At 45.7% G+C, this 9,857-nt stretch overlaps 1 long non-coding RNA gene across 1 annotated transcript; it reads right to left on the bottom strand.

Moving 5' to 3' along the window:
* Positions 1-4,977: 4,977 nt before the first annotated feature.
* LOC124475708 lies at positions 4,978-8,902 on the bottom strand. The gene is made up of 3 exons (XR_006956960.1): positions 8,720-8,902; positions 5,297-5,377; positions 4,978-5,167 (listed from the first exon to the last, which is right to left on the bottom strand). It is a non-coding gene; the product is annotated as an uncharacterized LOC124475708 (long non-coding RNA).
* Between the last annotated feature and the right edge of the window lie 955 nt (positions 8,903-9,857).

Raw genomic sequence — 9,857 nt, 5'->3', positions numbered from 1 at the left:
ACTCGAAATCATTCATGGATACACTTATGCAATAACTCACTATGCAATATTTATATTTATTTAAGTTATCTTTTTATTATATCTTGTACTAACTTTATACATTTCTAAATGTACTCTTCTGTCCACTTTGCTGCTGTAATGCCCAAATTTCCCCATCGTGGGACAAATAAAGGTATATCTTATCTCATCTAATATTCTTAGATTTAGGGACGGCTCGTTTTGTTTTTGGTGTCTTCTTTTGCTGACGTCCTCCATGTACCCCCCTGTGATTCATTCAGACTGATGAGGATGGGTGTGTGTGTGAGTGTGTGTGTGTGTGTGTGTGTGGGGAAAGGGGGTAGGTTTGACGTCAGCTCTTCCCGTGTCAGCTTCCACAGGCTTGATTGTTCCGTTCCTTAAGAGGTTGACCTGCGCTGTTTGCCTGGCGGAGGGTGATTGTGTTTAGTGTGTGCGTGTCCACGTGTGCGTGTGTGTCTATATACTAAATCCTGTCAACAATTATAGTCTACGCACTAGATCTCAATATATTACACACACACTATGACAGAAACCCACTCTTAGATCCTTATTTCCTGTGAGTACAAACAAGCCGCAGAGAGAGAGAGAGAGAGAGAGAGAGAGAGAGAGAGAGAGAGAGAGAGAGAGAGAGAGAGAGGGGGGGGGGGGGGGGGGGGAGAGTTTGTCTGCGTGTGTCTGTGTGTCTTCGGAGAGAGATGCGGAAGTTTACAGTTTGATGAGAGGATGTTAACTATCAGCAGGGAGACATGACACATCCCAGCTATGCCCCAAACACCCTTGGAAACAAGCTGTGATACTTCTGATACACACACACACGCACGGACAAATAAACCCACACTCTCCTTGAGACGCGCACCCACACATACATAACACACACACACACACACAGCTCTGAAAACCTACGGCTTGCCAGGAACAAGCGTTGCAAAACCTGGAAAAAGAGTCTGGCATAATTGATGTACTAAATGCCGCATCCACACAGCGCTCTGCCTCCTGGCATCAGGGACATGACTTATGAGCTGGGACACACCACTGGGCTTCCTCTGAACTCATCCATATTCAGATATAGACTGTAGTGCAATGCACAACATGTTGGGTCATGACTGGTGTCAAGTCAAACCACATCCCATGGTCGACTGTCTTGCATGTTAATCAGTGTGCCAGCATCAACATGTGGAAGGGTGAACTGCAGCAAATTTACATTTATTCAATTATCAATTTGTTCAAATTGAACGAGGATAAAAAATTGAGGGACAGATGGATGGATGGCTGAGTTGATGGATGGATAACCCTCAGTAAAACAGTTGCAGTAAATGAGGGTTAGGACAGGGTTGGGACAGGGTTGGGACAGGGTTTGGACAGGGTTAGGACAGGGCTAGGACAGGGCTAGGACAGGGTTAGGACAGGGTTAGGACAGGGCTAGGACAAGGTTAGGACAGGGCTAGGACAGGGTTAGGACAGGGTTAGGACAGGGCTAGGACAAGGTTAGGACAGGGTTAGGACAGGGCTAGGACAGGGTTAGGACAGGGCTAGGACAGGGCTAGGACAGGGCTAGGACAGGGCTAGGACAGCTGGGGAGGGGACTCGGGTATCACCAGGGAGGACAGAGGGTCAAGACTGAGAAATGGCATAGTGAGAGAGAGAGAGACGGAGAGAGAGAGAGATAGGGTTAGAGAAAGAGTTAGACACAGAGAGACAGAGAGAGACTTGGATGACAGAGAGAGAGAGTTAGAGAGAGACAGAGAGACAGAGAGACAGAGAGAGACTTGAATAAAGAGAGAGACAGAGAGAGACAGAGAGAGTTAGAGAGAGACAGAGGTGCAGAAGGAGGACTACCGCAGAGCAGGAAGAGCGAGTGTCTCAGTCTTTATCATAAAAAGCGAAACGGAGGTACAGTACAGTGACACAGCAGAAACACAGAGGGACACCGAGGGACAAGAGAGAAGCCAGCAGCCTCTTCAAACAGCACGGAGCGTCCCAGGCCACCTAGCTCTGCTCCCTGACGCTCTCTCCCCGTTCAAAGGAACATTCCGTCTTGTTCTTGGGGCTGTGATGCGTTACGGAGAGCTGGTCGGCCATGTCGCAGGAAGGCTGTGGTTTGAGATTGCAGGGTTGTTCTAGACTGGAAGGATGTGGTTAGGTCTAGTTTGGTGTTCTGGTGGGTGTAAGTGGTTGAGTATAAGGGCTTGGTTTACTGCAGGGTTGTCGCGATCTAGTCTGTTGGTTAGTAGTTGATGTAATCCAGCCTTCTGGTAGAAACCCAGTTTCGGGGTGGGCTGAGACCAGGAAACATTGTGGACATCCGGCATTCCTAAAGCAGGCCTGAAATCTCCTTAGAATCATTATACAAACAAAGCGCTTAGATATCATCAGATCATCTTTCAGTCGTGTGCGTTGAAAGCTTTACTATGATACTTGAAGATGTGTACGACCCTCTGGACAGCTCTTTAGGAGCAGGGGGGGGCAGCCTGGTGTGAGAGGCTGCGAATGGGCCCACAGAGGCTTGTACTACTTTGTATCTAAAGTAGTTGCTGCTTTAGTGACAAAGATCCTGTTTGAGACTGCTGAAAAACAGTGGCTGGGGTTAAAACGACCATAGATATGTTCTTCTAGGGTACATTGTCCTGAAGCATATCGTTCACTGGAGAGTTGATATAGTAGAATACCAGTGAATGGGCTACCTTGCCAGGCTGTCACAAACACTGTCTGTCCTTGTGAACCCATGGTGCTCTCATAACACATCCTGGTGGGTTGTTACACTGTGATGACATCACACAGTCGAGCGCTAAACCAAATACACCCACCAATAGGACGGTTATCAGGATCTAGAGCCGTGTGCCCTTCACACACACACACACACACACGAAGCGCTGACAGTTACTGCTACTCTCATTAGCAGTATATTAACATAATGCAGGGTTTCAAAGAAAACGCTGCTTTCATTTCTCTGTTCAATTTAGATAATTTTGTGGATATTAAGCACAAAGTCTCCTTCAATCAACAGTCTCCCCAACTAACCAGCTCCATATTCAAAACACATTGAACATCGCCCTCTAGTGTCTATCTACTAACACACAAGCATACATAAACATATACACGCACGCACGCACACACACCGCAATCAATCTCCACAGGAAAACACACAGCCGTGGACTAATTAGAATCAGCGTGATTTTGCAGCAGGCCAGTTGACCCAGCAGTAACGTTTGTCTTGCCCGTGTACGTCAGTCCAGTATTGGTTCTCCCTTTGATTCTGCATTTAAAGAGCAGCAACTCCATTACCGTAGTGATGAGTGTGGCTGATGGAAGTGGCTGAGCCCCCTGGGCAACGCACCATGACTCAGCGCTGACTCACAGGAAGTGGAGTTTACGCAAGCCGGCTGTCGCCTCCTGGTGTGTCGTGCGCAGAGCGGGCGTGGGGTCGGCTTGTAACCTCATCATAAGGAAGTGTGTGTGTGTGTCTGTGTGTGTTTGAGAAGAGGGTGGGGGAGAGTGAGGTAATAATTCAGACATGACTGATGTGTCAGTGTTGATTCAGGAGAAGAAGCAGAGACCTGGCTCTGAGCCAGCATGAATATGAATACAGGTGATCCATGACAGGAGACACACAAACACATATGCACAGCCACACACTCGCACACAAATACACACACACACACGCACGCTTACATCAGTGGCAACACAACGTAGATCCTAGGTCGTTATCGTCAGCGGGTGTTGAAAGTGGAAGAGGAGGAGTCGACATGTAATGAATGCTTCCAGGTGCGGCTCTCATTTCTTATCTGGCTCCGCTCTATCACAACACGACTCCCTGACGGAGCGCAGGGCTGCTGAGGAGGCCCGGGCGTGCACGGCCCCTACAGGAAGGGCCTTGGCAGCTGAACGGCAGCAGCTGGAGGTGAAAGGTGGAGGAGGGCTGTGTGGTCATGTGTTGGGAGCGGTATCCACAGCCTGCTGATGTGGAAAGGACGTTCTGTATCGAAGAGTTCTCAAAGGTTCTGAGTGGGTCAATCGAGACGTTTCGAGAGCCGTGAACATTCGAGAGCCAAAAGACAATGCTGCGCAATCTGTCGGGCTGTTAATCAGAAGGTTGTTGGTTCGATTCCTGTCAGTGACGTTGTGTCTTTGGGCAAGGCACTTCAACCTACTTGCCTCGGGGAGAATGTCCCTGTACTTACTGTAAGTAGGATCTGGATAAGAGCGTCTGCTAAATGAATAAATGTAACTGTTTTTTTCCAGGCTTTCCCCTTCAGCTGGGAGGCTTGTTGGTTAAAAACGAGGTTGTCAGAAGGTTGTGAGTGTCAGAGATGGCTCTGAGGCGATAAGAGAGCATCTCTGTGGTCTGTTAGGCTGAGGGCAGGAGGCTCCACAGAGAACTGGAGGTATGCAAGGCTTTACCCCCCCTCTCTTCTCCTTCCACTCCTCCGGCCCTTTAAGAGGGTTCCTCTCCGTGAGACAGCTAGCTTATCACTCCTCTGGGGCTTCACACTGAGGCTCTCCAGTTTCTGCTGACTCACCGCTCCCAGTGGTCAGGGGAATGCGGTGATTAAGGTGCGCACGTGCGTATGTGCGTGTGTGTGTGTGATTGAAAAGCAGGCACTCCTGACAGTTTGGAAACCATTTAGGTCTCAGTGGCTAAAAATAAAGTGATTAGCTATAAATAACATCCAGACTATAAATCTCCAAGTCCCACATCAACTGTCCTAAGAACCAGACACAAGATATCTGCTGAACAGTAAAGACAGTGGCTTGCACTACTACCACGCTCAAGTTTAAATCCTGTTAAGACGTTGTCTTTGACGGCAGTAAACGTGAGGAACAACTAGATCCACATGTAACCTTTATTTCCTTATCTCAGATAACCACGGTAAAAATGAACTTCGGCAGTTACACCCCGACGCTACAAAAACCAATAAAATGTGAAGCTCTTTAAAGTCTTTATTCAAAATAGCTGTTGGAAGCAGAAGGATTTGCCCTGGGATATGACTCTAAAGAGTATTGAGCCCTGGCCTATTACAAAGTCAGATAGCACAGCTTTCAAATAGCCTGGTGGCATTCTGAAATGTATTACCAGTTTAATAGTGCAGGCCTATAAAACACATCATCAACCATGATGTCACGTCTGCAACAACCGCAACCGCGACGGTCCCTGGAAAGACCACAAGAAAGAGGAACTTACCATGGCAAAAACAATAACACACATACACACACATTTGTACACAAACAAGCTTGTTACTCAGTCCCCACCACTGTGATAAAAAAGCATGTACTATCTTACCCTATCAGATCCTCCATCGTGAGTCCATCAGGGTCCAGCAGTTGACGTGGTCATCCAATCATGGTGTCCTATGGGCCGTCCCTACAGACACACAGAGGCGAGAGGCTAGTTAGCATGCAGCTGATGGAGGCTTTGGTGGGTCAGTGTCCACCTGTGGTGGCTTAGAGGGAGGAGGCCCCGGCTGACCCCTGGGGTTGAGTGATGAGTGTGGGGGCCTTTTGAACCAATTTAACTGTCATCCCTCTTTTGGGAGGCGTCAGTCAGGCATCCCTGATCTCAGGGTTCACTACTTCTCTCCTTTACCTCTTATCTTCTCCTGTTCTCCCCCCTCTCTTTAACTGTCTCAATCTCCCACTCGGTCGCTCTCTTTCGAGTTCTTCTTCATCTCTTTTTACCCTTCTGTCCCCTCTCCTCCCCCACACCCTTTTTTGAGGATGGGGTTTGGAGTAGATGTCCCTGGGACCGCTGATTTATCACACTGGTAACCTCTCAACCTATCTGGATTGTAGCCTCTCTCCTACTCTCACTAACCCTAACCCCTAGAATGTTTAGGGGTTAGGGTTGGGGTCTGGCTAACTCTATCCCTGACAACAGGTTTGAGGTGAGGTGTGGTAGCAGAGTCAAAGCCAAAAAGCTAAAAAGCTAAACCTAACCCTAAAAATCTTAGGGTTAGCTTTATGGCTAGGCGGTGACCCTAATATTTACTTTGACTCTGCTACCACACCTCACCCTTTACCTGTTGTAGGATTACGGATAGAGTGACCAGATTCTAACCCTAACCATGGCGGGAGTACGCTCAACCAACTTTCCCTATGAGCATCCTACAAGTAACAGCACACATTCATCTTCCAGCCAGCATCTCCAACTTCTACATGATTACAATTCCTAATATTATGCGTGTGTTAATTCTGAAGAATTATGCGGAGAATTATTCACTGGCACAGCACCTGCTTAAAGTGTTCTCCAGTGGTGGGGCTCTCCTTGGCCTGGAGCTGGCTGAGCAATTAGACTCAGCATCAGCCTGAGAGAGGGGGAACATTGGGTTGAACTCTGGGGCGCCTTGTTCTTAGACCACATAAGACTCAGCCCAGCTGTATGGGAACACTGAGATGATGCAGACAGCAGGTGTGGTCCAGCTGCAGTGATGGAACAGAGTCGAATATTTATTAATGATATACGTACACGTACACACAGATACGGGTGTGGAGAAACTCTCTTAAATACTGTTTTGATGAGAAAGGAATCTTCTGGAACATCAAGTGATGGAATATGTTTGTACCTGTAGTGTACATAATCAGCAATATCAGGAAGCTTGTTCAGTCTAACTGCACCCTCAAGCAAGCAGGTTCTTCTAAGATGTAAATAAAGCTGTTTCACGTCCCTTAGCCGTGATGTGCTTAGAATATATCACCAAATATCGATAGTCCTCAAGCATGCCTTGTATCCTCTGCCCACGGCCCTGGGGGTCTATGAATGTTACATGACAGGACTATAAGAGGATATGCAATGTCCCAGAAGATGCCTCTAGAAGTTAAGTGCCACTTAATCGTTTTTCCATTCAAACCCCCGACGGTCGTCTTGTTCGGTGTGTTTGAGTGCTCGGCCCAGACTCTACTCCACTTTCTCATCACAGTCTTCCTCATTCTGATCTTCTAGTCTTCCATCTAGTCATGCATACTGATCTGTGCTGTAACTCTGGGGAATGAGCAGCCGTGACCTGCCCAATCTATCAAATATGCATAGGAAACAGATGTATCTCTGATGCATTCATTTAACCTCCTCTGTTCTGTGTGTGTGTCTGTGTGCGAGTGTATGTGTGGGTATGAGTGTGTGTATGTGTGATTGTGTGCGTGTGTGGGTGGGTATGTGTGTGTATGATGTGGTTATGTGTGTGTGTGTGTGTATGTGTGTGTGTGTGTGTGTATGTGTGCCCTCAGGGCCAGACGTACTCAGGAGCAGGAGGCATTAATGCGTGCCCTGACAGAGAAACAGCATGGAAAGAGAGAGGGAAAGAGGGAGAGAGAGATCGAAATAGATGGAGAGACAGAGAGAGAGAAAGAGAGAGTGAAAGCACGAGATAGAGACAGACAGGCAGACAGTGAAAGTACACAACAGCCTGTGGTAAAAGTGATTTACGGTCCTTCTGAGTGCAAGGTGACATTTAGCACCTTTGATACCCCTTACATTTCCATACGCAATGAGACAGATCAGATTGAGGCTTGTAAAACCAGTGTGCTGCTGGGGCATCGTAAACTGATCAGACACTCAGCAGAGCAGACGGCTCATTTCCTGTTTGTCACTTATCCCTGTCATCATGTTAGATAGGTCTGACTGGTCCAATCATGACATCATTTGTTGTCGGGTGACAAAGGAAACCCCCTTGTGAACTGGCATCCCCTGTCACATGACCTCGTAATCTCACCGGACCTCCAACCTACACACACACACACACATCTTTTCATACAAACACTTGCACACACCTGAACATTATAGACACACATAGGTCTTCATGTAAACACTGCATTACATACATTCACAAGTATGAACATCACACACACACACACATTACTATAGCCTATATTTCTCCTTCTTCTCACACAAACACACACACACACACACACTCACAGTTCTGTGTTTCCCTTTTTCTCCAAGACAATCGGCTGCTTGCCCTAACTCTTTCCTGACCCTATTGTCAGAGCTGTCATTTCCACATGTGTGCCGGCCATAAAAAGAAGAAAAAAGGCCAGGTCCGCCTGGAAGCATCCCTTTCCTGAGCAGAGGGGTCACAAGCTGTCTGCTATAAACACAGGACACACCTTATCCCAACAGTTTCCTTCACCCCATACCCTACTTACCATGAACCTTGACCAATACATCACATTTCTCTCATTTATAGTGAATAAATGTGGACATTGGGGTAAAATATTGACTTAGTCAATACTAGTTTTTATAAGTGACCATATTGATGGAGGAGAGGAGTCACAACATTAAGTTTTACTCTTTCGATTGAATTAAATGACAGATTGTAGTTAAACACCTGTTTTCCTTGCACGTTGGCTCGATATAAAATATCGACTAAATCTTGTATACAAGATTATCGGTAGAACAGATTTAGTGTGTAGCCTAGTTGAATAGAAAAGTTGTCTATTGTATCCAACGTGCCATAGGCTATGTTTCCGTACCATCGTCATGACAACAGTGTACGCACAACTACTGGCCTTTGGAGACACTAAAGCTGACTTGAATTATAGCTTTCATTAGCCGATTTCAACCCGAGTTTTAACGCACATATATTTTACACGTGTTGTATGAAGCATTTCGTAAATCACAATTGTATCTAGTCAAACTAATGCGAGTCAAGTGTACTCTTTTCAAAGAGTCCTCCACAGCACATTAATAAGGAGGTTTTCACTCATCACATACCTTCTTGACAAAGAACTTCTCAAAGAAACTCCTCCAAGGGAATTCCCGTTCTCCTTTACAAAGTAACTGTTTTAAAGAGTTTCTAAAAACGTTTCCAAACAAACATCCACTGTAGTAAACTGTCTTTGAAGCAAATTAAAATTAACTATGGCACAACGCAACGTGTGAAAACCAACAGTCTAACTTTCTCCGCCCAGTTTCTCTCATTCGGCCCGCGTTTCATCCCTCAAAGGCTCCATGCTCCGCCTCGATTCTATTCTATTGCTGGCACACAGAAACCTCATGGTCTACCTCCCATTCAATTTCCCTGTGTTTTCGTTGTGTCTATTTGTCCCATTAACGTCAAAAAACTATGGTTATTAAAGATTATGGCCTCAGAGATCATCAGATTAGTCTATTGATCAAGGTTTAAAAGGCAACCCCAAAATGTTACAGCATAAGAACACAAATACTGCTTAACCAGTACCCAAGCAGTCAGGATTTTTTGTCATAACTTCACTGAGTATAATCCTCTGGTTTGAACTTTCCCCGGTTCAAACAACCCGAGTGACACCGGCATTACGGAGATTATCCTTGGTGCTCACCAACAAAAATGTCACGTTGGGCATTTTCTGTGTTGCAACTAATATGAAGGCCTAGGCAAACCGAGTTCATAAGATCGTTTAACGGCGGAGTTCAGATAAGCTTAGCCAAATTCTTTCAATTGTGCCTCAATAGAAGGTCAACTTACACTGACATATCATCGTCAAATTAATTGCTTATGACCTATTAAATCGTTGAGTTAATGAAACGTTTCTTCAAATAAATGGTAGCCTTGCTGAAGAAATACTTCAACCAACCATGCCCAAATCTCTGCAGGTAGAGATTTACATTCAGATTCAGACAAAATGTTAATGTCTTATTTGTTATAGGTTATGGGCTATTTATAATTAATATAATGGGAAAAGGCTGAAGGATTTTGGACATTTAAAAAAAAGAAAAAGCACCGCATTTACTCTGTAAAGTCAAACAATCTTACACGACTTCAAATGTATATGGCCTATAACTTGTTTATAAACAATAAACAATATTTTTTGTTAAGCCTATTTACATTTGTCTTCAGTCGGATAGCATTTTAAGGCTAATTCCTGAAACTCAA

The sequence above is a fragment of the Hypomesus transpacificus genome, chromosome 13 (assembly GCF_021917145.1).
Source record: "Hypomesus transpacificus isolate Combined female chromosome 13, fHypTra1, whole genome shotgun sequence".
Lineage (NCBI taxonomy): Eukaryota > Metazoa > Chordata > Actinopteri > Osmeriformes > Osmeridae > Hypomesus > Hypomesus transpacificus.
Note: the sequence above shows the minus strand (reverse complement) of the source record. Positions and strands in the feature narration are given on the sequence as shown.